Here is a 16,760-nt window from a genome sequence, read left to right as displayed (position 1 = left end):
AATTAAGTTTCCTACTTTTTATGTTCTATAATATTTTTTGATCTGATGCGTAGTTCTCGAGATATATCAAGATATTTAAAAGTTCCGAAGCCGCACCAACATAATAGAGATACAGAAACACCGTGGCCCCTTTCTTTGAGATAACTCTGCACTATTGCGAGCTGTAAATGCCACTTCCCGCTTAGCTGTGCAGAAGAAGAACAACAAGAAGAAGACATATCTCGAAATATGTCCGTCAGGCCCCTTCCCTTGATATAAATCTGCAAATATCTCGGAAACGAAGCGAGCTATGGCCAATTGTTAGGAGACCTTTTTTGTAGAGAATTAAGTTTCCTACTTTTTATGTTGTATGATATTTTTTGATCAGATGCGTAGTTCTCGAGATATATCAAGATATTTAAAAGTTCCGAAGCCGCACCAACATAATAGGGATACAGAAACACCGTGGCCCCTTTCTTTGAGATAACTCTGCACTAGTGCGAGCCGCAAATGCCACTTCCAGCTTAGCTGTGCAGAAGAAGAACAACAAGAAGAAGAAATATCTCGAAATATGTCCGTCAGGCCCCTTCCCTTGAGATAAATCTGCAAATATCTCGGAAACGAAGCGAGCTATGGCAAAATGTTGAGAGACCTTTTTTGTAGAGAATTAAGTTTCCTACGTTTTATGTTCTATGATATTTTTTGATCAGATGCGTAGTTCTCGAGATATATCAAGATATTTAAAAGTTCCGAAGCCGCACCAACATAATAGAGATACAGAAACACCGTGGCCCCTTTCTTTGAGATAACTCTGCACTATTGCGAGCTGCAAATGCCACTTCCAGCATAGCTGTGCAGAAGAAGAACATCAAGAAGAAGAAATATCTCGAAATATGTCCGTCAGGCCCCTTCCCTTGAGATAAATCTGCAAATATCTCGGAAACGAAGAGAGCTATGGCAAAATGTTAAGAGACCTTTTTTGTAGAGAATTAAGTTTCCTACTTTTTATGTTCTATGATATTTTTTGATCTGATGAGTAGTTCTCGAGATATATCAAGATATTTAAAAGTTCCGCAGCCGCACCAACATAATAGAGATACAGAAACACCGTGGCCCCTTTCTTTGAGATAACTCTGCACTATTGCGAGCTGTAAATGCCACTTCCAGCTTAGCTGTGCAGAAGAAGAACAACAAGAAGAAGACATATCTCGAAATATGTCCGTCAGGCCCCTTCCCTTGAGATAAATCTGCAAATATCTCGGAAACGAAGCGAGCTATGGCCAATTCTTAAGAGACCTTTTTTGTAGAGAATTAAGTTTCCTACTTTTTATGTTCTATGATATTTTTTGATCAGATGCGTAGTTCTCGAGATATATCAAGATATTTAAGAGTTCCGAAGCCGCACCAACATAATAGGGATACAGAAACACCGTGGCCCCTTTCTTTGAGATAACTCTGCACTATTGCGAGCTGCAAATGCCACTTCCAGCTTAGCTGTGCAGAAGAAGAACATCAAGAAGAAGAAATATCTCGAAATATGTCCGTCAGGCCCCTTCCCTTGAGATAAATCTGCAAATATCTCAGAAACGAAGAGAGCTATGGCAAAATGTTAAGAGACCTTTTTTGTAGAGAATTAAGTTTCCTACTTTTTATGTTCTATGATATTTTTTGATCTGATGCGTAGTTCTCGAGATATATCAAGATATTTAAAAGTTCCGAAGCCGCACCAACATAATAGAGATACAGAAACACCGTGGCCCCTTTCTTTGAGATAACTCTGCACTATTGCGAGCCGCAAATGCCACTTCCAGCTTAGCTGTGCAGAAGAAGAACAACAAGAAGAAGAAATATCTCGAAATATGTCCGTCAGGCCCCTTCCCTTGAGATAAATCTGCAAATATCTCGGAAACGAAGCGAGCTATGGCAAAATGTTGAGAGACCTTTTTTGTAGAGAATTAAGTTTCCTACGTTTTATGTTCTATGATATTTTTTGATCAGATGCGTAGTTCTCGAGAGATATCAAGATATTTAAAAGTTCCGAAGCCGCACCAACATAATAGAGATACAGAAACACCGTGGCCCCTTTCTTTGAGATAACTCTGCACTATTGCGAGCTGCAAATGCCACTTCCAGCTTAGCTGTGCAGAAGAAGAACATCAAGAAGAAGAAATATCTCGAAATATGTCCGTCAGGCCCCTTCCCTTGAGATAAATCTGCAAATATCTCGGAAACGAAGAGAGCTATGGCAAAATGTTAAGAGACCTTTTTTGTAGAGAATTAAGTTTCCTACTTTTTATGTTCTATGATATTTTTTGATCTGATGCGTAGTTCTCGAGATATATCAAGATATTTAAAAGTTCCGAAGCCGCACCAACATAATAGAGATACAGAAACACCGTGGCCCCTTTCTTTGAGATAACTCTGCACTATTGCGAGCTGTAAATGCCACTTCCAGCTTAGCTGTGCAGAAGAAGAACAACAAGAAGAAGACATATCTCGAAATATGTCCGTCAGGCCCCTTCCCTTGAGATATATCTGCAAATATCTCGGAAACGAAGCGAGCTATGGCAAAATGTTAAGAGACCTTTTTTGTAGAGAATTATGTTTCCTACAATTTATGTTCTATGATATTTTTTGATCAGAAGCGTAGTTTTCGAGATATATCGAGATATTTAAAAGTTCCGAAGCCGCACCAACATAATAGAGATACAGAAACACCGTGGCCCCTTTCTTTGAGATAACTCTGCACTATTGCGAGCCGCAAATGCCACTTCCAGCTTAGCTGTGCAGAAGAAGAACAACAAGAAGAAGAAATATCTCGAAATATGTCCGTCAGGCCCCTTCCCTTGAGATAAATCTGCAAATATCTCGGAAACGAAGCGAGCTATGGCAAAATGTTGAGAGACCTTTTTTGTAGAGAATTAAGTTTCCTACGTTTTATGTTCTATGATATTTTTTGATCAGATGCGTAGTTCTCGAGATATATCAAGATATTTAAAAGTTCCGAAGCCGCACCAACATAATAGAGATACAGAAACACCGTGGCCCCTTTCTTTGAGATAACTCTGCACTATTGCGAGCTGCAAATGCCACTTCCAGCTTAGCTGTGCAGAAGAAGAACAACAAGAAGAAGAAATATCCCGAAATATGTCCGTCAGGCCCCTTCCCTTGAGATAAATCTGCAAATATCTCGGAAACGAAGCGAGCTATGGCAAAATGTTGAGCGACCTTTTTTGTAGAGAATTAAGTTTCCTACGTTTTATGTTCTATGATATTTTTTGATCAGATGCGTAGTTCTCGAGATATATCAAGATATTTAAAAGTTCCGAAGCCGCACCAACATAATAGAGATACAGAAACACCGTGGCCCCTTTCTTTGAGATAACTCTGCACTATTGCGAGCTGCAAATGCCACTTCCAGCTTAGCTGTGCAGAAGAAGAACATCAAGAAGAAGAAATATCTCGAAATATGTCCGTCAGGCCCCTTCCCTTGAGATAAATCTGCAAATATCTCGGAAACGAAGAGAGCTATGGCAAAATGTTAAGAGACCTTTTTTGTAGAGAATTATGTTTCCTACAATTTATGTTCTATGATATTTTTTGATCAGAAGCGTAGTTTTCGAGATATATCGAGATATTTAAAAGTTCCAAAGCCGCACCAACATAATAGAGATACAGAAACACCGTGGCCCCTTTCTTTGAGATAACTCTGCACTATTGCGAGCTGCAAATGCCACTTCCAGCTTAGCTGTGCAGAGGAAGAACAACAAGAAGAAGAAATATCTCGAAATATGTCCGTCAGGCCAGTTCCTCTGAGCTGAATCTGCAAATATCTCGGAAACAAAGCGAGCTATGGCAAAATGTTAAGAGACGTTTTTTGTAGAGAATTATGTTTCCTACAATTTATGTTCTATGATATTTTTTGATCAGAAGCGTAGTTTTCGAGATATATCGAGATATTTAAAAGTTCCGAAGCCGCACCAACATAATAGGGATACAGAAACACAGTGGCCCCTTTCTTTGAGATAACTCTGCAGTATTGCGAGCTGTAAATGCCACTTCCAGCTTAGCTGTGCAGAAGAAGAACAACAAGAAGAAGAAATATCTCGAAATATGTCCGTCAGGCCCCTTCCCTTGAGATAAATCTGCAAATATCTCGGAAACGAAGAGAGCTATGGCAAAATGTTAAGAGACCTTTTGTGTAGAGAATTAAGTTTCCTACTTTTTATGTTCTATGATATTTTTTGATCTGATGCGTAGTTCTCGAGATATATCAAGATATTTAAAAGTTCCGAAGCCGCACCAACATAATAGGGATACAGAAACACCGTGGCGCCATTCTTTGAGATAACTCTGCACTATTGCGAGCTGCAAATGCCACTTCCAGCTTAGCTGTGCAGAAGAAGAACATCAAGAAGAAGAAATATCTCGAAATATGTCCGTCAGGCCCCTTCCCTTGAGATAAATCTGCAAATATCTCGGAAACGAAGAGAGCTATGGCAAAATGTTAAGAGACCTTTTTTGTAGAGAATTAAGTTTCCTACAATTTATGTTCTATGATATTTTTTGATCTGATGAGTAGTTCTCGAGATATATCAAGATATTTAAAAGTTCCGCAGCCGCACCAACATAATAGAGATACAGAAACACCGTGGCCCCTTTCTTTGAGATAACTCTGCACTATTGCGAGCTGTAAATGCCACTTCCAGCTTAGCTGTGCAGAAGAAGAACAAGAAGAAGACATATCTCGAAATATGTCCGTCAGGCCCCTTCCCTTGAGATAAATCTGCAAATATCTCGGAAACGAAGCGAGCTATGGCCAATTCTTAAGAGACCTTTTTTGTAGAGAATTAAGTTTCCTACTTTTTATGTTCTATGATATTTTTTGATCAGATGCGTAGTTCTCGAGATATATCAAGATATTTAAGAGTTCCGAAGCCGCACCAACATAATAGGGATACAGAAACACCGTGGCCCCTTTCTTTGAGATATCTCTGCACTATTGCGAGCTGCAAATGCCACTTCCAGCTTAGCTGTGCAGAAGAAGAACATCAAGAAGAAGAAATATCTCGAAATATGTCCGTCAGGCCCCTTCCCTTGAGATAAATCTGCAAATATCTCGGAAACGAAGAGAGCTATGGCAAAATGTTAAGAGACCTTTTTTGTAGAGAATTAAGTTTCCTACTTTTTATGTTCTATGATATTTTTTGATCTGATGCGTAGTTCTCGAGATATATCAAGATATTTAAAAGTTCCGAAGCCGCACCAACATAATAGAGATACAGAAACACCGTGGCCCCTTTCTTTGAGATAACTCTGCACTATTGCGAGCCGCAAATGCCACTTCCAGCTTAGCTGTGCAGAAGAAGAACAACAAGAAGAAGAAATATCTCGAAATATGTCCGTCAGGCCCCTTCCCTTGAGATAAATCTGCAAATATCTCGGAAACGAAGCGAGCTATGGCAAAATGTTGAGAGACCTTTTTTGTAGAGAATTAAGTTTCCTACGTTTTATGTTCTATGATATTTTTTGATCAGATGCGTAGTTCTCGAGAGATATCAAGATATTTAAAAGTTCCGAAGCCGCACCAACATAATAGAGATACAGAAACACCGTGGCCCCTTTCTTTGAGATAACTCTGCACTATTGCGAGCTGCAAATGCCACTTCCAGCTTAGCTGTGCAGAAGAAGAACATCAAGAAGAAGAAATATCTCGAAATATGTCCGTCAGGCCCCTTCCCTTGAGATAAATCTGCAAATATCTCGGAAACGAAGAGAGCTATGGCAAAATGTTAAGAGACCTTTTTTGTAGAGAATTAAGTTTCCTACTTTTTATGTTCTATGATATTTTTTGATCTGATGCGTAGTTCTCGAGATATATCAAGATATTTAAAAGTTCCGAAGCCGCACCAACATAATAGAGATACAGAAACACCGTGGCCCCTTTCTTTGAGATAACTCTGCACTATTGCGAGCTGTAAATGCCACTTCCAGCTTAGCTGTGCAGAAGAAGAACAACAAGAAGAAGACATATCTCGAAATATGTCCGTCAGGCCCCTTCCCTTGAGATATATCTGCAAATATCTCGGAAACGAAGCGAGCTATGGCAAAATGTTAGGAGACCTTTTTTGTAGAGAATTATGTTTCCTACAATTTATGTTCTATGATATTTTTTGATCAGAAGCGTAGTTTTCGAGATATATCGAGATATTTAAAAGTTCCGAAGCCGCACCAACATAATAGAGATACAGAAACACCGTGGCCCCTTTCTTTGAGATAACTCTGCACTATTGCGAGCCGCAAATGCCACTTCCAGCTTAGCTGTGCAGAAGAAGAACAACAAGAAGAAGAAATATCTCGAAATATGTCCGTCAGGCCCCTTCCCTTGAGATAAATCTGCAAATATCTCGGAAACGAAGCGAGCTATGGCAAAATGTTGAGAGACCTTTTTTGTAGAGAATTAAGTTTCCTACGTTTTATGTTCTATGATATTTTTTGATCAGATGCGTAGTTCTCGAGATATATCAAGATATTTAAAAGTTCCGAAGCCGCACCAACATAATAGAGATACAGAAACACCGTGGCCCCTTTCTTTGAGATAACTCTGCACTATTGCGAGCTGCAAATGCCACTTCCAGCTTAGCTGTGCAGAAGAAGAACAACAAGAAGAAGAAATATCCCGAAATATGTCCGTCAGGCCCCTTCCCTTGAGATAAATCTGCAAATATCTCGGAAACGAAGCGAGCTATGGCAAAATGTTGAGCGACCTTTTTTGTAGAGAATTAAGTTTCCTACGTTTTATGTTCTATGATATTTTTTGATCAGATGCGTAGTTCTCGAGATATATCAAGATATTTAAAAGTTCCGAAGCCGCACCAACATAATAGAGATACAGAAACACCGTGGCCCCTTTCTTTGAGATAACTCTGCACTATTGCGAGCTGCAAATGCCACATCCAGCTTCGCTGTGCAGAAGAAGAACAACAAGAAGAAGAAATATCTCGAAATATGTCCGTCAGGCCCCTTCCCTTGAGATAAATCTGCAAATATCTCGGAAACGAAGCGAGCTATGGCAAAGTGTTTAGAGACCTTTTTTGTGGAGAATTAAGTTTGCTACTTTTTATGTTCTGTGATATTTTTTGATCAGATGCGTAGTTCTCGAGATATATCAAGATATTTAAAAGTTCCGAAGCCGCACCAACATAATAGAGATACAGAAACACCGTGGCCCCTTTCTTTGAGATAACTCTGCACTATTGCGAGCTGCAAATGCCACTTCCAGCATAGCTGTGCAGAAGAAGAACAACAAGAAGAAGAAATATCTCGAAATATGTCCGTCAGGCCCCTTCCCTTAAGATAAATCTGCAAATATCTCGGAAACGAAGCGAGCTATGGCAAAATGTTGGGAGACGTTTTTTGTAGAGAATTATGTTTCCTACAATTTATGTTCTATGATATTTTTTGATCAGAAGCGTAGTTTTCGAGATATATCGAGATATTTAAAAGTTCCGAAGCCGCACCAACATAATAGAGATTCAGAAACACCGTGGCCCCTTTCTTTGAGATAACTCTGCACTAGTGCGAGCCGCAAATGCCACTTCCAGCTTAGCTGTGCAGAAGAAGAACAACAAGAAGAAGAAATATCTCGAAATATGTCCGTCAGGCCCCTTCCCTTGAGATAAATCTGCAAATATCTCGGAAACGAAGCGAGCTAGGGCAAAATGTTGAGAGACCTTTTTTGTAGAGAATTAAGTTTCCTACTTTTTATGTTCTATGATATTTTTTGATCAGATGCGTAGTTCTCGAGATATATCAAGATATTTAAAAGTTCCGAAGCCGCACCAACATAATAGAGATACAGAAACACCGTGGCCCCTTTCTTTGAGATAACTCTGCACTATTGCGAGCTGGAAATGCCACTTCCAGTTTAGCTGTGCAGAAGAAGAACAACAAGAAGAAGAAATATCTCGAAACATATCCGTCAGGCCCCTTCCCTTGAGATAAATCTGCAAATATCTCGGAAACGAAGCGAGCTATGGCAAAATGTTAAGAGACTTTATTTGTAGAGAATTATGTTTCCTACAGTTTATGTTCTATGATATTTTTTGATCAGAAGCGTAGTTTTCGAGATATATCGAGATATTTAAAAGTTCCGAAGCCGCACCAACATAATAGAGATACAGAAACACCGTGGCCCCTTTCTTTGAGATAACTCTGCACTATTGCGAGCTGGAAATGCCACTTCCAGTTTAGCTGTGCAGAAGAAGAACAACAAGAAGAAGAAATATCTCGAAACGTGTCCGTCAGGCCCCTTCCCTTGAGATAAATCTGAAAATCTCTCGGAAACGAAGCGAGCTATGGCAAAATGTTAAGAGACCTTTTTTGTGGAGAATTAAGTTTGCTACTTTTTATGTTCTATGATATTTTTTGATCAGATGCGTAGTTCTCGAGATATATCAAGATATTTAAAAGTTCCGAAGCCGCACCAACATAATAGAGATACAGAAACACCGTGGCCCCTTTCTTTGAGATAACTCTGCACTATTGCGAGCTGCAAATGCCACTTCCAGCATAGCTCTGCAGAAGAAGAACAACAAGAAGAAGAAATATCTCGAAATATGTCCGTCAGGCCCCTTCCCTTGAGATAAATCTGCAAATATCTCGGAAACGAAGCGAGCTATGGCAAAATGTTAAGAGACGTTTTTTGTAGAGAATTATGTTTCCTACAATTTATGTTCTATGATATTTTTTGATCAGAAGCGTAGTTTTCGAGATATATCGAGATATTTAAAAGTTCCGAAGCCGCACCAACATAATAGAGATACAGAAACACCGTGGCCCCTTTCTTTGAGATAAGTCTGCACTATTCCAAGCTGCAAATGCCACTTTCAGCTTAGCTGTGCAGAAGAAGAACAACAAGAAGAAGAAATATCTCGAAACGTGTCCGTCAGGCCCCTTCCCTTGAGATAAATCTGAAAATATCTCGGAAACGAAGCGAGCTATGGCAAAATGTTAAGAGACCTTTTTTGTAGAGAATTATGTTTCCTACAATTTATGTTCTATGATATTTTTTGATCAGAAGCGTAGTTTTCGAGATATATCGAGATATTTAAAAGTTCCGAAGCCGCACCAACATAATAGAGATTCAGAAACACCGTGGCCCCTTTCTTTGAGATAACTCTGCACTAGTGCGAGCCGCAAATGCCACTTCCAGCTTAGCTGTGCAGAAGAAGAACAACAAGAAGAAGAAATATCTCGAAATATGTCCGTCAGGCCCCTTCCCTTGAGATAAATCTGCAAATATCTCGGAAACGAAGAGAGCTATGGCAAAATGTCAAGAGACCTTTTTTGTAGAGAATTATGTTTCCTACAATTTATGTTCTATGATATTTTTTGATCAGATGCGTAGTTCCCGAGATATATCAAGATATTTAAAAGTTCCGAAGCCGCACCAACATAATAGAGATACAGAAACACCGTGGCCCATTTCTTTGAGATAACTCTGCACTATTGCGAGCTGGAAATGCCACCTTCAGTTTAGCTGTGCAGAAGAAGAACAACAAGAAGAAGAAATATCTCGAAATATGTCCGTCAGGCCCCTTCCCTTGAGATAAATCTGCAAATATCTCGGAAACGAAGCGAGCTAGGGCAAAATGTTGAGAGACCTTTTTTGTAGAGAATTAAGTTTCCTACTTTTTATGTTCTATGATATTTTTTGATCAGATGCGTAGTTCTCGAGATATATCAAGATATTTAAAAGTTCCGAAGCCGCACCAACATAATAGAGATACAGAAACACCGTGGCCCCTTTCTTTGAGATAACTCTGCACTATTGCGAGCTGGAAATGCCACTTCCAGTTTAGCTGTGCAGAAGAAGAACAACAAGAAGAAGAAATATCTCGAAACATATCCGTCAGGCCCCTTCCCTTGAGATAAATCTGCAAATATCTCGGAAACGAAGCGAGCTATGGCAAAATGTTAAGAGACTTTATTTGTAGAGAATTATGTTTCCTACAGTTTATGTTCTATGATATTTTTTGATCAGAAGCGTAGTTTTCGAGATATATCGAGATATTTAAAAGTTCCGAAGCCGCACCAACATAATAGAGATACAGAAACACCGTGGCCCCTTTCTTTGAGATAACTCTGCACTATTGCGAGCTGGAAATGCCACTTCCAGTTTAGCTGTGCAGAAGAAGAACAACAAGAAGAAGAAATATCTCGAAACGTGTCCGTCAGGCCCCTTCCCTTGAGATAAATCTGAAAATCTCTCGGAAACGAAGCGAGCTATGGCAAAATGTTAAGAGACCTTTTTTGTGGAGAATTAAGTTTGCTACTTTTTATGTTCTTTGATATTTTTTGATCAGATGCGTAGTTCTCGAGATATATCAAGATATTTAAAAGTTCCGAAGCCGCACCAACATAATAGAGATACAGAAACACCGTGGCCCCTTTCTTTGAGATAACTCTGCACTATTGCGAGCTGCAAATGCCACTTCCAGCATAGCTCTGCAGAAGAAGAACAACAAGAAGAAGAAATATCTCGAAATATGTCCGTCAGGCCCCTTCCCTTGAGATAAATCTGCAAATATCTCGGAAACGAAGCGAGCTATGGCAAAATGTTAAGAGACGTTTTTTGTAGAGAATTATGTTTCCTACAATTTATGTTCTATGATATTTTTTGATCAGAAGCGTAGTTTTCGAGATATATCGAGATATTTAAAAGTTCCGAAGCCGCACCAACATAATAGAGATACAGAAACACCGTGGCCCCTTTCTTTGAGATAAGTCTGCACTATTCCAAGCTGCAAATGCCACTTTCAGCTTAGCTGTGCAGAAGAAGAACAACAAGAAGAAGAAATATCTCGAAACGTGTCCGTCAGGCCCCTTCCCTTGAGATAAATCTGAAAATATCTCGGAAACGAAGCGAGCTATGGCAAAATGTTAAGAGACCTTTTTTGTAGAGAATTATGTTTCCTACAATTTATGTTCTATGATATTTTTTGATCAGAAGCGTAGTTTTCGAGATATATCGAGATATTTAAAAGTTCCGAAGCCGCACCAACATAATAGAGATACAGAAACACCGTGGCCCCTTTCGTTGAGATAACTCTGCACTAGTGCGAGCCGCAAATGCCACTTCCAGCTTAGCTGTGCAGAAGAAGAACAACAAGAAGAAGAAATATCTCGAAATATGTCCGTCAGGCCAGTTCCTTTGAGCTGAATCTGCAAATATCTCGGAAACGAAGCGAGCTATGGCAAAATGTTAAGAGACGTTTTTTGTAGAGAATTATGTTTCCTACAATTTATGTTCTATGATATTTTTTGATCAGAAGCGTAGTTTTCGAGATATATCGAGATATTTAAAAGTTCCGAAGCCGCACCAACATAATAGAGATTCAGAAACACCGTGGCCCCTTTCTTTGAGATAACTCTGCACTAGTGCGAGCCGCAAATGCCACTTCCAGTTTAGCTGTGCAGAAGAAGAACAACAAAAAGAAGAAATATCTCGAAACATGTCCGTCAGGCCCCTTCCCTTGAGATAAATCTGCAAATATCTCGGAAACGAAGCGAGCTAGGGCAAAATGTTGAGAGACCTTTTTTGTAGAGAATTAAGTTTCCTACTTTTTATGTTCTATGATATTTTTTGATCAGATGCGTAGTTCTCGAGATATATCAAGATATTTAAAAGTTCCGAAGCCGCACCAACATAATAGAGATACAGAAACACCGTGGCCCCTTTCTTTGAGATAACTCTGCACTATTGCGAGCTGGAAATGCCACTTCCAGTTTAGCTGTGCAGAAGAAGAACAACAAGAAGAAGAAATATCTCGAAACGTGTCCGTCAGGCCCCTTCCCTTGAGATAAATCTGAAAATCTCTCGGAAACGAAGCGAGCTATGGCAAAATGTTAAGAGACCTTTTTTGTGGAGAATTAAGTTTGCTACTTTTTATGTTCTATGATATTTTTTGATCAGATGCGTAGTTCTCGAGATATATCAAGATATTTAAAAGTTCCGAAGCCGCACCAACATAATAGAGATACAGAAACACCGTGGCCCCTTTCTTTGAGATAACTCTGCACTATTGCGAGCTGCAAATGCCACTTCCAGCATAGCTCTGCAGAAGAAGAACAACAAGAAGAAGAAATATCTCGAAATATGTCCGTCAGGCCCCTTCCCTTGAGATAAATCTGCAAATATCTCGGAAACGAAGCGAGCTATGGCAAAATGTTAAGAGACGTTTTTTGTAGAGAATTATGTTTCCTACAATTTATGTTCTATGATATTTTTTGATCAGAAGCGTAGTTTTCGAGATATATCGAGATATTTAAAAGTTCCGAAGCCGCACCAACATAATAGAGATACAGAAACACCGTGGCCCCTTTCTTTGAGATAAGTCTGCACTATTCCAAGCTGCAAATGCCACTTTCAGCTTAGCTGTGCAGAAGAAGAACAACAAGAAGAAGAAATATCTCGAAACGTGTCCGTCAGGCCCCTTCCCTTGAGATAAATCTGAAAATATCTCGGAAACGAAGCGAGCTATGGCAAAATGTTAAGAGACCTTTTTTGTAGAGAATTATGTTTCCTACAATTTATGTTCTATGATATTTTTTGATCAGAAGCGTAGTTTTCGAGATATATCGAGATATTTAAAAGTTCCGAAGCCGCACCAACATAATAGAGATTCAGAAACACCGTGGCCCCTTTCTTTGAGATAACTCTGCACTAGTGCGAGCCGCAAATGCCACTTCCAGCTTAGCTGTGCAGAAGAAGAACAACAAGAAGAAGAAATATCTCGAAATATGTCCGTCAGGCCCCTTCCCTTGAGATAAATCTGCAAATATCTCGGAAACGAAGAGAGCTATGGCAAAATGTCAAGAGACCTTTTTTGTAGAGAATTATGTTTCCTACAATTTATGTTCTATGATATTTTTTGATCAGATGCGTAGTTCCCGAGATATATCAAGATATTTAAAAGTTCCGAAGCCGCACCAACATAATAGAGATACAGAAACACCGTGGCCCATTTCTTTGAGATAACTCTGCACTATTGCGAGCTGGAAATGCCACCTTCAGTTTAGCTGTGCAGAAGAAGAACAACAAGAAGAAGAAATATCTCGAAATATGTCCGTCAGGCCCCTTCCCTTGAGATAAATCTGCAAATATCTCGGAAACGAAGCGAGCTAGGGCAAAATGTTAAGAGACCTTTTTTGTAGAGAATTATGTTTCCTACAATTTATGTTCTATGATATTTTTTGATCAGAAGCGTAGTTTTCGAGATATATCGAGATATTTAAAAGTTCCGAAGCCGCACCAACATAATAGAGATTCAGAAACACCGTGGCCCCTTTCTTTGAGATAACTCTGCACTAGTGCGAGCCGCAAATGCCACTTCCAGCTTAGCTGTGCAGAAGAAGAACAACAAGAAGAAGAAATATCTCGAAATATGTCCGTCAGGCCCCTTCCCTTGAGATAAATCTGCAAATATCTCGGAAACGAAGAGAGCTATGGCAAAATGTCAAGAGACCTTTTTTGTAGAGAATTATGTTTCCTACAATTTATGTTCTATGATATTTTTTGATCAGATGCGTAGTTCCCGAGATATATCAAGATATTTAAAAGTTCCGAAGCCGCACCAACATAATAGAGATACAGAAACACCGTGGCCCATTTCTTTGAGATAACTCTGCACTATTGCGAGCTGGAAATGCCACCTTCAGTTTAGCTGTGCAGAAGAAGAACAACAAGAAGAAGAAATATCTCGAAATATGTCCGTCAGGCCCCTTCCCTTGAGATAAATCTGCAAATATCTCGGAAACGAAGCGAGCTAGGGCAAAATGTTGAGAGACCTTTTTTGTAGAGAATTAAGTTTCCTACTTTTTATGTTCTATGATATTTTTTGATCAGATGCGTAGTTCTCGAGATATATCAAGATATTTAAAAGTTCCGAAGCCGCACCAACATAATAGAGATACAGAAACACCGTGGCCCCTTTCTTTGAGATAACTCTGCACTATTGCGAGCTGGAAATGCCACTTCCAGTTTAGCTGTGCAGAAGAAGAACAACAAGAAGAAGAAATATCTCGAAACATATCCGTCAGGCCCCTTCCCTTGAGATAAATCTGCAAATATCTCGGAAACGAAGCGAGCTATGGCAAAATGTTAAGAGACTTTATTTGTAGAGAATTATGTTTCCTACAGTTTATGTTCTATGATATTTTTTGATCAGAAGCGTAGTTTTCGAGATATATCGAGATATTTAAAAGTTCCGAAGCCGCACCAACATAATAGAGATACAGAAACACCGTGGCCCCTTTCTTTGAGATAACTCTGCACTATTGCGAGCTGGAAATGCCACTTCCAGTTTAGCTGTGCAGAAGAAGAACAACAAGAAGAAGAAATATCTCGAAACGTGTCCGTCAGGCCCCTTCCCTTGAGATAAATCTGAAAATCTCTCGGAAACGAAGCGAGCTATGGCAAAATGTTAAGAGACCTTTTTTGTGGAGAATTAAGTTTGCTACTTTTTATGTTCTTTGATATTTTTTGATCAGATGCGTAGTTCTCGAGATATATCAAGATATTTAAAAGTTCCGAAGCCGCACCAACATAATAGAGATACAGAAACACCGTGGCCCCTTTCTTTGAGATAACTCTGCACTATTGCGAGCTGCAAATGCCACTTCCAGCATAGCTCTGCAGAAGAAGAACAACAAGAAGAAGAAATATCTCGAAATATGTCCGTCAGGCCCCTTCCCTTGAGATAAATCTGCAAATATCTCGGAAACGAAGCGAGCTATGGCAAAATGTTAAGAGACGTTTTTTGTAGAGAATTATGTTTCCTACAATTTATGTTCTATGATATTTTTTGATCAGAAGCGTAGTTTTCGAGATATATCGAGATATTTAAAAGTTCCGAAGCCGCACCAACATAATAGAGATACAGAAACACCGTGGCCCCTTTCTTTGAGATAAGTCTGCACTATTCCAAGCTGCAAATGCCACTTTCAGCTTAGCTGTGCAGAAGAAGAACAACAAGAAGAAGAAATATCTCGAAACGTGTCCGTCAGGCCCCTTCCCTTGAGATAAATCTGAAAATATCTCGGAAACGAAGCGAGCTATGGCAAAATGTTAAGAGACCTTTTTTGTAGAGAATTATGTTTCCTACAATTTATGTTCTATGATATTTTTTGATCAGAAGCGTAGTTTTCGAGATATATCGAGATATTTAAAAGTTCCGAAGCCGCACCAACATAATAGAGATACAGAAACACCGTGGCCCCTTTCGTTGAGATAACTCTGCACTAGTGCGAGCCGCAAATGCCACTTCCAGCTTAGCTGTGCAGAAGAAGAACAACAAGAAGAAGAAATATCTCGAAATATGTCCGTCAGGCCAGTTCCTTTGAGCTGAATCTGCAAATATCTCGGAAACGAAGCGAGCTATGGCAAAATGTTAAGAGACGTTTTTTGTAGAGAATTATGTTTCCTACAATTTATGTTCTATGATATTTTTTGATCAGAAGCGTAGTTTTCGAGATATATCGAGATATTTAAAAGTTCCGAAGCCGCACCAACATAATAGAGATTCAGAAACACCGTGGCCCCTTTCTTTGAGATAACTCTGCACTAGTGCGAGCCGCAAATGCCACTTCCAGTTTAGCTGTGCAGAAGAAGAACAACAAAAAGAAGAAATATCTCGAAACATGTCCGTCAGGCCCCTTCCCTTGAGATAAATCTGCAAATATCTCGGAAACGAAGCGAGCTAGGGCAAAATGTTGAGAGACCTTTTTTGTAGAGAATTAAGTTTCCTACTTTTTATGTTCTATGATATTTTTTGATCAGATGCGTAGTTCTCGAGATATATCAAGATATTTAAAAGTTCCGAAGCCGCACCAACATAATAGAGATACAGAAACACCGTGGCCCCTTTCTTTGAGATAACTCTGCACTATTGCGAGCTGGAAATGCCACTTCCAGTTTAGCTGTGCAGAAGAAGAACAACAAGAAGAAGAAATATCTCGAAACATATCCGTCAGGCCCCTTCCCTTGAGATAAATCTGCAAATATCTCGGAAACGAAGCGAGCTATGGCAAAATGTTAAGAGACTTTATTTGTAGAGAATTATGTTTCCTACAGTTTATGTTCTATGATATTTTTTGATCAGAAGCGTAGTTTTCGAGATATATCGAGATATTTAAAAGTTCCGAAGCCGCACCAACATAATAGAGATACAGAAACACCGTGGCCCCTTTCTTTGAGATAACTCTGCACTATTGCGAGCTGGAAATGCCACTTCCAGTTTAGCTGTGCAGAAGAAGAACAACAAGAAGAAGAAATATCTCGAAACGTGTCCGTCAGGCCCCTTCCCTTGAGATAAATCTGAAAATCTCTCGGAAACGAAGCGAGCTATGGCAAAATGTTAAGAGACCTTTTTTGTGGAGAATTAAGTTTGCTACTTTTTATGTTCTATGATATTTTTTGATCAGATGCGTAGTTCTCGAGATATATCAAGATATTTAAAAGTTCCGAAGCCGCACCAACATAATAGAGATACAGAAACACCGTGGCCCCTTTCTTTGAGATAACTCTGCACTATTGCGAGCTGCAAATGCCACTTCCAGCATAGCTCTGCAGAAGAAGAACAACAAGAAGAAGAAATATCTCGAAATATGTCCGTCAGGCCCCTTCCCTTGAGATAAATCTGCAAATATCTCGGAAACGAAGCGAGCTATGGCAAAATGTTAAGAGACGTTTTTTGTAGAGAATTATGTTTCCTACAATT

This window comes from Osmia lignaria, unplaced genomic scaffold (genome assembly GCF_051020975.1).
Source record: "Osmia lignaria lignaria isolate PbOS001 unplaced genomic scaffold, iyOsmLign1 scaffold0013, whole genome shotgun sequence".
In the NCBI taxonomy this organism is placed as follows: domain Eukaryota; kingdom Metazoa; phylum Arthropoda; class Insecta; order Hymenoptera; family Megachilidae; genus Osmia; species Osmia lignaria.
This window is presented reverse-complemented; position numbering follows the sequence as displayed.